Source organism: Carlito syrichta, unplaced genomic scaffold, assembly GCF_000164805.1.
Source record: "Carlito syrichta isolate Samal-C Ts95f unplaced genomic scaffold, Tarsius_syrichta-2.0.1 Scaffold303695, whole genome shotgun sequence".
Classification (NCBI taxonomy): Eukaryota; Metazoa; Chordata; class Mammalia; order Primates; family Tarsiidae; genus Carlito; species Carlito syrichta.
In genome coordinates, this window is record NW_007247791.1 from 719,815 (window position 1) to 734,260 (window position 14,446).

The following is a 14,446-nucleotide window of genomic DNA, read 5'->3' on the forward strand; positions in this document are numbered from 1 at the left end:
GGCTGTCTCTTACATTAATATTTATTACAAAAGCCCCTCTCTAATATTACTTGATTTGACAGAAATGCATTAGCTGACAAATGCTTCATAATGTACTCAGACAGTATTAGCAGAAACTATAGCAATTATTGCTATTTAAATACACAGATTTTTTTCCTTTTGGTCTGCTTTTTAAAGATGGAAGTAAAATCTACAGCCACCAGAGATTAGAACTATCTGCTTTTCAAATACACTTTATGCTAATATCATTTCCCCATATTAAAACAGTCATAGGCAGAGATGGTGGCATATAAGAAAGTCGGTGTACCCAAATATTTATACAGAGAAAAGAAGAAAATAAAACTGGTTAAACTTCTCCCTTGCGTGGAAAACAAGGGACCATCTAGGTTGAGTGGCTTGGTTTGACAGTCAGTGTAAAGGCTCCTGTCAGTCAAAATCAAATCATCCTCTAGTGGTGTTTTTCTCAATTGCTCTCTGTCCTTACCATATCTAACTAGATTACCAGCTCCAAGGAGGAAAAAAATCCAGAAGACGAAGTGCGATCTTTTTTACTTTAATAATCACTAAAAAGCATAAGCCATGTGGCCTGATTCCTAAAGGCACTGTTCGACTAATATTTGATATTTACCTGCTCAATTGTGTAAGCTCGGTCCATGAATCTACTCATCTTCCAGCAATCTAAATTTATTTTAATTCGGAGGATATAGATCATTTTAAAGTTACAGGTAATTTAAAACTATCCTTAAATTCAAATATATTCAGTTGTTTATTTGGATATGGTGTTCAAACCAAATCTAACCAAACAGCAGTATTATTACCTGTAATTTCATGAGCTACATAAATCATGACATTTCATTTTCAGGGATCACATTTCAAATGTACTTATCACATAAGATAATCCTTAAGTATTTATCATCAAGGTTTTCCAGATGTGTGAGATGATTTACTGAGAATTACCCTATCCTAGGCAGAGTAAGAGGTGATAAAGTTAAGACGTTGGCAGAAGGGTCACAGACAGTGACTGAGATCCTGGAAGGAGTAATATTAAAATGTACTATCGTAAAACTGGGGACCTAGGAAGAATTTTGCTTAATTATAAGAAAACAAGTAAATATTATATATCAGAATGCACCAATTGTGATGACAACTTAAATACAAAAGTGCTATAATAAAACCAATGAGATCCGTTACCACTTATATAAAAATAAAAGGCAACGCCCATCCCCTCCCCAAAAGAGGTAAAAATAAGATACTACCAAAACTATAGAAATTGGTATTATTTCCTATACAGAATGTGATCTTTAGGGTTCCTATAAATTGTCTCTCCAAATCTATATATTTCTGATCATGCATTATATTTTAAAGTGTTCCACTTGCTACTACCTAATTTGGTTTAAAAAAGAATCTCAAGTATAGAAAAGATATACTCACAGGGCATTGATCAAAGTCATTATCTCAGTGGTTTTAAATATATTTTTAGACTTGGGACTCCTCAGAAAAAGATTATGCAGAAGTCCAATGCTTGGCCGGGCGCAGTGGTTCAAGCCTGTAATCCCAGCACTTTGGGAGGTTGAGGCGAGAGGATTGCCTGAGGTCGGGGTTGGAGACCAGCCTGGGCAACTTGGTGAGACCTCGTCTCCATAATAATCAAAAAATAAGCTGGGTGTGGTGGCGCATGCCTGTAGCTCCAGCTATGGGAAGGTTGAGGTGGAAGGATTGCCTGAGCCCAGCAGGTCTCCAGCCTGGGCAACGGACTGAGACTCCAATTCAAATAAATAAATAAATAAATAAAGAAGGATTCCAATGCTTAATAAGCACAGATATTGAAACTGGGTTGAGGAATTGAGTTCTGAACTCCTCACCGCAATCCCTTGTGGAGATCAGTGAGGGTCCTAGGATCTTCAGAGAAGACTGTCAACTGTTTCCCACATCTACCCCCCTCCAAAACCAACCAGGGCAGGACAGCTAATTCTATTTGCCATACAGTTTTTGCACAACCCCAAAGACTGAGAACTCGTCATCTTACAAGGCAGACTAATCCACTTTCAGATAACTTTTAATTTTATTTATTTATTTATTTATTGAGTCGGAGTCTCACTCTGTCGCCCAGACTGGAGTGCAGTGGCCGCACCCGGCCACCGCAGCCTCGACCTGCTGGGCTCCGGCGATCCTTCCGCCTCAGCCTTCCGAGTAGCTGGAATTACAGGCATGCACTACTACGCCCGGCTGATTTTTTGATTTATTGTAGAGATGAGGTCTCGCTGCCCAGGCGGGTCTTGAGCCCGCGGACTCAGGCAGTCCACTCATCTCAGCCTCCCAAAGGCGCGGGATTACAGGCTGAGCCACTGAGCTCGGCTAATTTTAATTTTTATTTATTTATTTATTTATTTATTTTGAGTTGGAGTCTTACTCTGTCGCCCAGACTGGAGTGCAGTGGCCGCTCCCGGCCACCGCAGTCTCCACCTGCTGGGCTCCAGCGATCCTTCCACCTCAGCCTTCCAAGTAGGTGGAACTACAGGCGCGCGCTACCACGCCTGGTTAATTTTTTTATTTATTGTAGAGATGAGGTCTCGCCAAGTTGCCCAGGCGGGTCTCGAACGCGCGGCCTCAGGCAATCCACTCACCTTAGCCTACCAAAGGCGCGGGATTACAGGCTGAGCCACCGAGCCCAGCTGAATTTTTAAACCAGCCATTTTTGTTGACTTGAAGTTCACCTTTCGGCACTGTCTGATTAGCTAGTGTATTTACCTCTGGGGCCTGGAACTGCATGTGAATGCAATAGGTGCTCATAAAGAACCATCGGATAAATGAATGGATAAATAATCCTAGTGTCTGTTTTTTTTTCTTTTTGAAGTCATAAGCTTTATAATCCCTTTTCCAAACAATAAACGAAACATTTGTTCTCGACATTTTCTTCACGTTTAGGGTTGTGGTTTCTTCATGTTCCTCCTTTTTCCAGCGTGTGGGTTCCAGACCCTTCACCATCCTGGGTAATTTTTTTTTCTGGCCGTGAACAATTTCAAACACTTCCTTTGAAGCGAGGAAACAGAACTAAGTTCAATGATAAAAGCGAGTAAGTAGAATCGTGGGTTCTGTCAGTCTGGGCTGGTTTGTTTATTAATTCCGAGTAAGACTGCGAAAAGTCATGGGCTTGATATTTCCGTGGTCCCTTGTGAAAGGACTCCTACCAAGCATGTTATCGACACAGTTTTTAAAATCAGGTGTCAGCATATTGTTGCCCGTGGGTCAAATCTGGTTCACTGTTTTTGTAAATTATGTTCTACTGAAACACAGTCATGCCTACTCATGTATGTATTCTCGAAGGATGCTTGTGCTCCACAAGGGCAGAATTGAGAAGCTAAGACAGGGCGAGTGTGGTCTGCAAAGGCTATGTTACCATCTGGCCCTTGACAGAAAAAGTCAAGGGCCAACCCTGCCCTAAGTCATCCCTACCTAAGATCACAAAATTTCAGGCTAACATAAGTAGTATTCCAAATAACATAAACCCAAGAAAAAATTTTCTGAGGATTTTTTTTTTTTTTTTTTTGGAGTTGGAGTTGGAGTCTCATTCTGTCACCCAGACTGGAATGCAATGGCACAATCATGGCTCACCGTAGCCTCGAACTTCTCTGCTAGAGGGACACACCCACTTTAGTCTCCTGAGTGTCTAAGACTACAGGTGTGCACCATCATACTTGGTTAATTTTTTGAAATCTTTTGTAGAGACAAGGTCTCCTTATGTTGGCCAGGCTGATCTCAAACTCCCACCTTATGCCTCCCAAAGTGAAGGAATTACAGGCATGGGTCACCACGCCCAGCCTATCTTGAACTTTTCTGAAAGTACCAATTTCTGGGCCTCAAACTAGGTCAACTAACCCAAGGCTTTGAATTATCCCCAGCATCAGCAGCTAGGATGTCTTAGACTTATCCTTCTATCGTGACACTCTTCTGCTTGTTGAGACATGATCGGGTTTTGCTGTGGTGGTGACGGCTTAATTTTTTTTTTTTTTTTTTTGAGTGAGAGTCTCACTCTGTCGCCCAGACTGGAGTGCAGTGCCGCGCCCGGTCACCGCAGCCTCCACCCGCGGGGCTCCGGCAATCCTTCCGCCTCGGCCTTCCAAGTAGCTGGAACTACAGGTGCACGCTACCACGCCCGGCTGATTTTTTGATTTATTGTAGAGATGAGGTCTCGCCAAGTTGCCCAGGTGGGTCTCAAACACGCAGGCTCGGGCAATCCACTCACCTCAGCCTCCCAAAGCGCGGGATTACAGGCTGAGCCACCGAGCCCGGCTCAATGGCTTAATTTTTACTTTGAAATAACTGTAGATCCCCATAGAAGTTGCGAAAATACTATATAGAGTTCCCTTGTAATCTTCATTCAGATTCCTGCAATGATAACATCCTGTCTATAATCACAGCAAAATGTTCAAAACCAGAAAACTGACATCGGATAGTATTACCAACTAAACTGGAGATTTCACTCAGACTTTACCGATTTTAATATGCAATCCTTTAAATATGTCTTTTTATAAAATGTTATCTCATGTACAGATTCTTGTCATCACCATGATCAGGAACAGACCTTTATATCACTTCAGAAAAACTTATTTATGCCACCTCATTAAAGTCACAGCTTACCTCCAACCCTAAACCCTGGAAATGACTCCCTCGGTATTATTTGCAGATAATATTCCAAATAAATGGAATGCTAAAGGATGGATCTCTTTGAGACTGATTTTGTTCCCTCACCATAATACCCTTGAGATCCACCCAAGTTACTCCACACATCCATGATGTATTCCTCTTTATGGTAGAGGGGCATTCATTTGTATAAGTGTTCATCCATTTTGCTCAATGAAAGACATTTGGATTGTTTCTAGCATTTGGTAAAGATACACATTAGTATGCAGGTTTTTGTGTGAGCCTAGGTTTTCATTTCTCTTGGGTAAATACCTAAGAGTAAGATTGCTGTGTGGCAAGTATGCGTTTACCTTTATAAGAAACCGTCCAACTTGGCTTCAATAGCGATACCTGTTTGCGTTCCCACCAGCAATGTGCAAAAGTCCCAGTTGTTCTGAATCCTCATCGGCGCTTAGTATTGGCAGGTTTTGTTGTTTATATTATGTTAGACATTTTAAGTGTATAGTGGTATCTTATCATGGCTTTAATTTGCATTTCCCTAATGGCTAATGATGTTGAATATCTCTCATGTGCTTTTCACGTGCGCCATCTGCCCAGTCTTTGAGGATATGTTTATTCAAGCCTCTTCTCTATTTTTTAATTGTTTGCTTTTCCTACTGACTGTTGAGTTTAAAGTGTTCTTTATATATTCTGGATACAGTATCATTGTCAGATATATGAATTGAAAATATTTTCTCTCAGACTCAGATTTCTCTATCACAGAGCAAAAAATTTTAATTCCCATGAAATCTAATGTATCAATTCTTTTTTCTTTTTTTGGCAAGCAATATGTTTAATCGGGTGATTTCCACAAACCATACACAAAGTTTCTAATCACCACAATTCAGTGAAGTATAAAACATTAAGTTACAGGCCAGGCTCGGTGGCTCAGTCTGTCATTCCAGTACTTTGGGAGGCAGAGGTGAGAGGATTGCCTGAGCCCACGGGTTTAAGACCAGCCTAGGCAACTTGGCGAGTCCCATCTCTACAACAGATAAAAAGTTAGCAGGGTGCAGTCGTGCAGGCCTGTGGTTTCAGCTACTTGGAAGGCTGAGACAGAAGCATCGCCGGAGCCCAGCAGGTCGATGCTGGGATGGCCGTGAGTGTGCCACGGCACTCCATCCTGGGTGACAGAGTGGGACTCCAACTCAAAAAAAAAAAACAAAAAAACAAGCCAGGCTCAGTGGCTCAGCCTGTAATCCTGCGCCTTTGTGAGGCTGAGGTGAGTGGATTGCCTGAGCTCGAGACCCGCCTGGGCAACTTGGTGAGACCTCATCTTTACAATAAATCAAAACTTAGCTGGGCGTGGTAGCATGCGCCTGTAGTTCCAGCTGCTTGGAAGGCTGAGGCGGAAGAATCGCCGGAGCCCGGCAGGTCAAGGCTGCGGTGGCCGGGAGCGGCCACTGCACTCCAGTCTGGGCGACAGAGTGAGACTCCAACTCAAAAAAACCCAAAAAAACAAAAAAAACACAAAAAACCCCCACAAAACATTAAGCTACAGGCTGTGGGAAGAGAAGGCAGCAGCAACAGTGGCACCTTCCAATCCTGATTGTTCTAGAGGCAGGGGACGGGAAAAGACCTTTTTATCAAGACCCCTCATCAGTGTATAAAAGAATTACTCTGACTGATATTCAATTGTATTGAAAACAAAATGAATTCAAAAGCAAATACTACTCTATGTTGCCCTTGAGGTGGGAGGTAAGAATGAGTCCTTAAAAGCAGGGGGACAGTCCTGCGGCTGTGACCCCAGAAGGTCACTCATGCTGCTCCATTTTTGCTTTTGGTCGTCTCAGGAAGGTCCAGTTTTTTGTTTCTCTTCTTCCCCCTTGTATTTGCTTGGACATTTCACCAGCTGTCTACACGACCATCTCAACTTTCCTCAGAGTTTTTCTGCCACTTTCTTTCTAGTTTGGCTTTTTCTTGAGCTTGAATTTCCTCTTCCCTTTGTTGTTTCCTTCTGTGCATCTCTTGGGCTCCCTCTCTTTCCTTTTCATTTCCAGCTCAGCAAAGAGTTTCAGGGTCTGTTTGTATACTGCTTGTTTAAACATTTCAGGATCCTCCTTCTCTACGACTATAGGTTTTCCTTCCTTCTTTAACTGTTTGCTTGTTTTTTTCTCTTTCACAGTGTGTTCTGTGTATTCTCTTTCTGCCCAAATTATATCCAGGGCCCTCTTCTTTTGTTCCTGATACGTAGAAACGTGTAAGCTCTGTCCACAGCTCCTAAAGCTTTTTGTGCTCTATCAGCATCATCTTGGTTCTTGTCAGGATGCACCAATATGGACACCTGCTAGAACCTCTTTATTTCTTCATCTGTAACATCTGGATCTAGCTGAAGAACCTCAAATGCGTTCAAATTGAAGTAAGAGGAACTAGGATGGGTCAATCTTTCAATCTGATTTTTGGATGTTAGAACTGAATCTCTTTTTTCCATTTGGTTCACCTTACTGTAGAAGGACATAAATGCCTCCTCTGTATTGCCTCCGCTACCTGAAGTCCTGCTCTCTCCTGAAGCTACCATTTCTCCAGCCCCGCTACCACGTGCTTTTGGCAGGATCCTTTATCAGTCAGGGTCCAATCAAGGGAGAAAAATCACACAGCAATTAGGACATGGAAATTTTTCATATCAACTGTAGCAGGGAATTGCTTAATGACAGGTGGCTAGCAAGAAGAGACATCTAAATAATACAATGAGGGTAGATATAGGGAGCAGCCAATCCTTCCAAGAACTGAGATCATGTGCCCCAAAAGAGCCTATTTCCTCCAGTGCTGAGCTCCCAACCTTGTTGGAGAGGGTGTGACCATGGCTCATTGAATGGTAGAGGCATCACTGGTAGAACTTGCTAGAAATTCAACCTCTAGAGTGCCAGGAGAAATGGGAGTCTCACCAGAGCTAAGATGCCACAAAACTGCTTGAGAGGTGTGTTGACAGAAGCTTCTGGCCTATGGGTGTTTCTGGTTATCTTTGGGGGAAGCTGTCCACCCTGCAGGAACCTGGTCAGTGAGCACCCAAGACCCCAAAGACCCATGCCTCCTGCAGTCTCTCTCCAGTGCCCTCTACTGGCAAACGTTAGCCTCGTGCCCATGTGTCTAGACCTATCTTCACAGGGCAGGATTGGTCTCATGGTTTTCCCAGTGCCCTTTAAAAGGGTCACTGCCTCAGCTTGCACAAGTGTGGGACACAGATGGTCAGCAGGACTCTTCCCTTCAATACTGAGGCGTCCAGGAGGAGAGGGAGAGGCGTGGCATGTTTGTGGTGTCCACCTGGAGTAGAGTGGGCATAGTCCAAAGGGTCCCCTCCTGCAGGACTGCCTCTCTCAGGGTTGGAAGAAGATTAGGATGAGCAGGCTGGTCTTGGGACTGCTTCATCTGTATTCATTAGGAGTTCCTGATTGCAGGATGCACTAGTGCCCAGACTGGTATATACAGGAGGCAAATAAAGCAAAACAAAGGAAACACAAACAAACAAGCAAAAAAAGATGGCTCTTACCACAGGGTCATCCCTCAATTCCTAAGGTTTTAGTCAGTCCTATTTCTCTCCCCATCTCGCCCTCTTCAAAGTCTTCCCATGGTTGGATTCTGTGTCCTGCCCCGGCTTGATAGTTGTAATTAGCACAAGGAACAGGGTGGAAAAGCTTACTCCATCTTCTTTGGAACGAGAAACTCTCTAGGGTCTATGTTTAAATGGATTCGTTTGCTTAGAGCACAAGTCACGGTTTATTCCACGTGGGATGTTTGTGAGCCCTGGCATTGCCACGATCTGCCGGCACAGGAAGAATCCTTCTAAAAAGGTATGCTTGTCCTGATCCACAAGGGTTACTTAGGTGCTAATGCTGGAGCTGGGTCATGATGGGACACTGAAGAGGCAAGCCTACTCCATATTGGAGCCAACTGGAGGAAATAACTTGACTTGTCCTCATCTGCAAATGCACACTTGGCATCATGGATCCTCACCTTTTTGCCATATAGAAGGTTCCAGACTGCCTCGGCAGTCTATCTGCCCATGCTAGCTAGGTATCAGCTTCCTCCGTGGAAATTTTTTGTATGCAAGTGTCATCTTTTTAATACTACTCTCCACTTTTTTTCCCCACTTGTGAAGATTATGAAGAAGTGGGACATCCCACTTCTATCCTAAAGTTACAATACACTATAATAAGAACAATCACAAGAATAGTAACTTTCCGTCATCTCAGAGCACCTACCACGAACTTTCCACTCCAGAGTACCTACTATCCACCAGGCATTATGCTAGATGCCTTTGCCGGATCACTGATCATCCTCACAATGTATTGGTTGACAGATGAGAATTAAGTGGTAAAACCAAGATTCGAAACATAGAATCTGGGCTGGGCACAGTGGTTTACGCCTGTCATCCCAGCACTTTGGGAGGTTGAAGCGGGAGGACTGCTTGAGCCCAGGAGTTTGAGACCAGCCTGGGGAACATAGCTAGACCTCATCTCTACAAAAAAAATAAAATAAAATAAAAATTAGGTGACCATGGTGGCACACATCTGTAGTCCCAGCTACTCAGGAGGTTGAAACAGGAGGATTGCCTAAGCCCAGGAGGTCAAGTGATTGTGCCACTGCACTCCAGCCTGGGCGACAGAGACCCTGACCCAATAAAGAGGAAGGCAGGAAGGAAGGAAGGAAGAAAGGAAGGAAGGAAGGAAGGAAGAGGAAGAAAGGAAGGAAGAAAGAGGAAGGACGGAAGGAAGGAGAAAAAGAAAGAAAGAAACCTAGAATCTGACTCCAAATCTCATCTTCTTTCCCCAAACACTCCACTTTCCTCCTTCCACCATCACCAGGTCCATGTCACCCTTTCTGTCTGTACCTGTAGGCACACATCATTGTATTCCCATTTTGGTTTCATCTGCTAAGCAAGACCCAAAGCTCCTTGATGGCTGTGAATTGTCCTAAAACACAGCATCCTGTGTGAGAATTGACTGGCTAGCTGCTGGTTTTCAGAGCTGCCCATTTAGAAGCTATCCCTCTCTGGAAAATGACTTAGCAGAGAGATTGAAAGAACCTACCCAGAGAGTCACAAATCCAGCCAGCGACCAGCTGAGTGAAAGGGATGCTCAGTGAATAATGAGGCTAATCTGATTGATGATCGGAACTGGGCCGTGCATACAGATGAGCACCCAACTTGAAATGAGGTGTCAACTGCATGTATTAATTTATAATTGCATATGAAGCCACGGAGCCAAGTGTCATCAATGCAAGTACAAGCCTTTCAAACACACACATTTCAGAGACTCATATTTGACGATGATACCTGATAAAGGCTCACATCAGTCACGTCACAGTCTCCATCCTGATTACAAAGTACACGCTGTCCATTTCTCTGAACATGATGACATGTTATCAAAAGATGATAAATGCCCTTGAAAACAGGTAGGGCTAAAAAAAAAAAAAAATGCCTGCAGTATTTCTTTGTGGTTTTGCAACAACAAGCATCTTGACTGCATTTCCTATCTGCTGGGAAGTAAAAAGCATCTGGAAAGTTCGAATGTGAAGAGAGAAAAATCAGAGGAACTGGGCATTGGGAGACACATTAGGTGACATCTAGTAGGACCACAATCTGGAGTTGGAATTTGCTCCGAAACAGCCTAACAACCAGCCACACAACCTGTGCTGGAATTCCTCAAAGTCTGGAGTGCTCTGTTTGACAGAATGTTCTTTGGTTCAATCATTCATTCATTCATTCATTCATTCATCTGTGTAATAACGAATATATCATGGTTTTTAATGAGCCAGTCCTATGGAAAGCACTAGGAAAATAGTCATGGACCAGACAGACACATTTCTGATCTTAAGGAGCGTCTATACTACTGGAACTGGTGAACAATAGACAAAACCAAACAAAAAATAAAATATTCACGTATGTGATGGAGGGTCTGAAATGTATCAGAAATGAGCTCTTATTTATATTGAGCCTAGTAAGTTCCTTTGCATTTTTTATCAATTAGCCCTGCTGTTTACTTTCATGCCCTAGAGAATAAGACTTGTCATTCCTCTACATGGTGACACATACAATATTTGAGGATAGCTTGTAACTCACCCTCAAACTTTTCCAGGATAAACACCACCAGTACTTTTTTTTTTTTAATAACCATGAAACAGTTGGCAAAGTGTTGGGTTTCTTCCTGTTCACATACTAGTTTTTGTCTTTGCAAACCACAGGAGTTCACAATCCATCACTATTGCTCACAATCACATTTACTAGAATGAATGACACGGCCCTAATATAAATGCAAAAGGGGCTTGAAAATGGAGGGAAAGGGTAGACATTTGGTGAGCACTGTCTCTACTGCAAATTCCAAATCTTATCTAGCAATGTCAGTAGGTCTAATAACAGTAACGCCTTCCTCATTGTCAATCCTAAGCATGCTTCCAAATGTAATCACACACACACACACACACACACACACACACACACACACACACCACATAACACACACATGTATAATAGTAACATAGTAGTAGAATGGAAAAAACATGACTGAGAAAAGAGAATCAAATATCCTTACTGAAAATATAACACATTAAGCTAGATCACAACCTTCCCTAACAGAAAACAAGATGCTTAGTACTCAGGATCAGTCCTCTGAAGCTGTGTTTGCTGAATTCAAATCTTGGTTCCAGCTAAGTCCTTAGCAGCTGTATGCCTTTGGGCAAGTACTCATCCTCTCTGTTCCTTAGTATCTTTATTGATGAAGTGAGAATAAGATCAAGACCTTTGTCAAGCTATTGTGAGAATTAAATGGACCAGTCCGTGGAAAACATTAGAGTGCCTGACCCATCGTAGGTGCTACAGATGCAGAAGTCATTGCTATGATCATGATGGAAAGTGCAACGAACATGCAGTTTCTTCATTTGCTAACATCAAACCAGTCTCCCTCAAGAGCTGCCTCCAAGCTACACTGGGAAGGCGTGGGAGGGTGTTCTTTAACATTGAACCTACACATCGACATCATCATAATCTCGACAGATCGAATAATCTCTTTTGGATGATTTTTTAAAAAACCTCTATAAACAGGGTTAAAATGATGTGTCTCTTTCCCTTTTTTATTTTTAATTTTTTTTATTTATTGTAGAGTTGAGGTCTCGTCACATTATCCGAGTTGGTCTCGAACCCGTGGACTCAGGCAATCCTCTCGTGTCGGCCTCTCAAAGTTCTGGGAATATAGGCATGAGCCACTGCACCCGGCCCCTTCTTTTCTTAAACCCAGGAAAACCAGGGGAGAGTACCAACACAGTCCCCCATTACCACAAATTATGCAGTCGAGATTCCCAAATTTGGGGAAATTGCAGGGGTCAGCATATCTGGAGTGCAATGGATAAGCATTGCCCTGGGAAAACCACCTTCTTGATCATGGTATCTCCCCTGCCAGGTAAGTATCTCTCTTTCCCTTTTTCTTTTTTCCTTTTTTTTTGAGTTGAGTCTCACTCTGTCACCCAGAATGGAGTGTAGGGGCATGCTCACGGCCACCCCAGTGTCAACCTGCTGGGCTCTGGCGAGCCTTCTGCCTCAGCCTTCCGAGTAACTGGAACTACAGGGATGCGCTACCATGCCTGGCTAATTTTTTATTTATTGTAGAGATGAGGTCTCGCCAAGTTGTCCAAGTTGGTCTCGAACCCATGGTCTCATGCAATCCACTCAACTCAGCCTTCCAAAGTGCTAGGACGACAGGCTGAGCCACTGAGCCCGGCCCCTCTCTTTCCCTTCTTATGCTTGATCTAGGTCAACCTCTTCCTCTTCTTTTCTGCTGACCTCAACAAGGATGACAATTTGTCCTAATCTTCCTGTTAGACAAGGTAAAAAGGGAAATACAACTCTCATTATGAGAAAGGAAGAAATAGGCCAGTTCCATAGGGCACTAGTATTAATTTAGTTTCATCTGGTGCTAAATTTTTTACATGTCTGCATGTCTATACTAGATTCTTCTACCACACTGCCATGAAGGCAAAACTCCTAATGTTGTTCTGGCGAATTTAACTCCCTGTACAAGAAGTCGTATGTATCCCTCCAATTATCCTGAATCTCAGCTTTCTGTTCAACCAGTGTCAACACAGCTCTATAGAAACAGGACAGAAGTGACAGTAAAAAGATGGCACCTGGAATAGACTTGGGCCCGCTGAGCAGCTGGCTTCTTTGGTCTTGGCTGTTTTCTTGGGCCAGGGTTTTTGAGCATGAATAAACCCAGTCAGTTGCAACTCTCTGGAAGGAAAGTTTCAGCATTTATTTGTTTAATCTCTCGAAGCAGTCCAAAAGCATTACCTGCAGGTAGAACTTGGAATTGAATTTCTAGTCCCAGAGGACACGCTGCTGCTGTGAGAGTCGGCCTAAAGCCCTAACATATCACAAGCACATTTGCAGTGAGAGTCTATTAATAAACTGATGAAAGCTCGCCAGTTAAAAGCTGAAGAATGCCACTTAATGCTCTCTTTTGCTTTTAATGGACTGAAACCTGTTAAAATGTTGCTAAATAATAAGGCAAATTTTTCTTGTAGTTGGTAGAGAAAAAGGAACACCCATACACTCACAAAACGGAGAGACAGAATCCAATGGGCTGTGCACTGAAATCAGCAGGAATGGAGCAAAACCCAGAGTCTGCAGGGTCCAGAGAGTCCCACAGAAAGGCTGAAGATGGAACTCTAGGCGTTCCACCCAGATAGGACTTCTATGATTACATTATCAACTTTCCCGGGGCTATCAAATCAGTGAAGCGAGAAATAGGCACATTTGGTCCACAGACTGAGAAGGCCAGGCAGAAGGAAGAGAGAATTAAAACAGCACAACAGATGTCTCAGGGCTCTCGTATCAAGGTGCATACTCTAAAGGGCTCTTCTGAGGCCTCTAATGCAGAGAATGGCTTATTGAGCACAAAAATGAAAGAAGTTAAGGGACAGAGTTTTAAAGACTTTCCTCATTCTTTGGCTTCCCAGATGGGCTGTTTTTATCTATTTTTGGATTCATAATGTCAAACCAACCAATTGATGCGGTCCTTTTAGTGAGATTTTGGCTTTCCTGACACCTGTCAGGATTTAATGTCACTAAGTCAACACACGTGCTTTTCAACACACGTGCTTTCCCAGCTAGAGACATTAAGTGAACTGCCCCCTTCCTATGCCACAGGTTGTCCTCACTGGGCAGTGGGTTCCAGAAGATTAGGAAGCTCCCGGTTCAGACCTCCAGAATACCATGGAGCTCCCGGTTGGGTCGGAATGTGGCCTAGGTGTCAAGGGCATCCCACTTTTCTGGTTATGGAAATCTCTTTCTAACCTCTTTCCTTGTTTGTCTGGATTTGCACTCACAATCATCTTTTGACCACTTGAGGCTGTCCATTCACCCATTATATATGTTCCTAAAATTATTTTGTATCAAATGCATGGCTCTTGAACTTTACAGAAACCTGGTTTTAGCTTCCGTTGCCTTGGCCACCAGAGCCAATGTGTCTTTTCTGTTGCCCTAGTTTCTCCCTTGCTCTCAAACTCTTACTGTCCTGACTTTTCTTTTTCTTGGTTTTATTTTATTTTGTTAGATTAGAAAATATAGTTTATTTAGAAAGGAAATTAGAGAGCGAGAAGAGATTCACCATCTCAAGGTAGGGGAGGGGGGCCAAAGCTAGGAAACATGGCGGCCATAGATCAAAGAGCCATGAGGACACACCAGAGTTTGACAAAGCAATGGCCTCATTTTATTTTATTTTTAGAGGCAGGGTCTCACTTTGACCCAGGCTGGAGCGCAGTGGCACAATCATTGCTC

General features: G+C 43.1%; 1 protein-coding gene and 1 pseudogene across 1 annotated transcript in view; both read right to left on the reverse strand.

Moving 5' to 3' along the window:
* The window catches only part of ZNF385D (zinc finger protein 385D), a 137,651-nt gene that overhangs the window by 59,687 nt on the left and 63,518 nt on the right, over nucleotides 1-14,446 (reverse strand). The gene's annotated exons all lie outside the window — the stretch shown is intronic.
* Nucleotides 6,435-7,225, reverse strand: LOC103261445 (annotated as a pseudogene).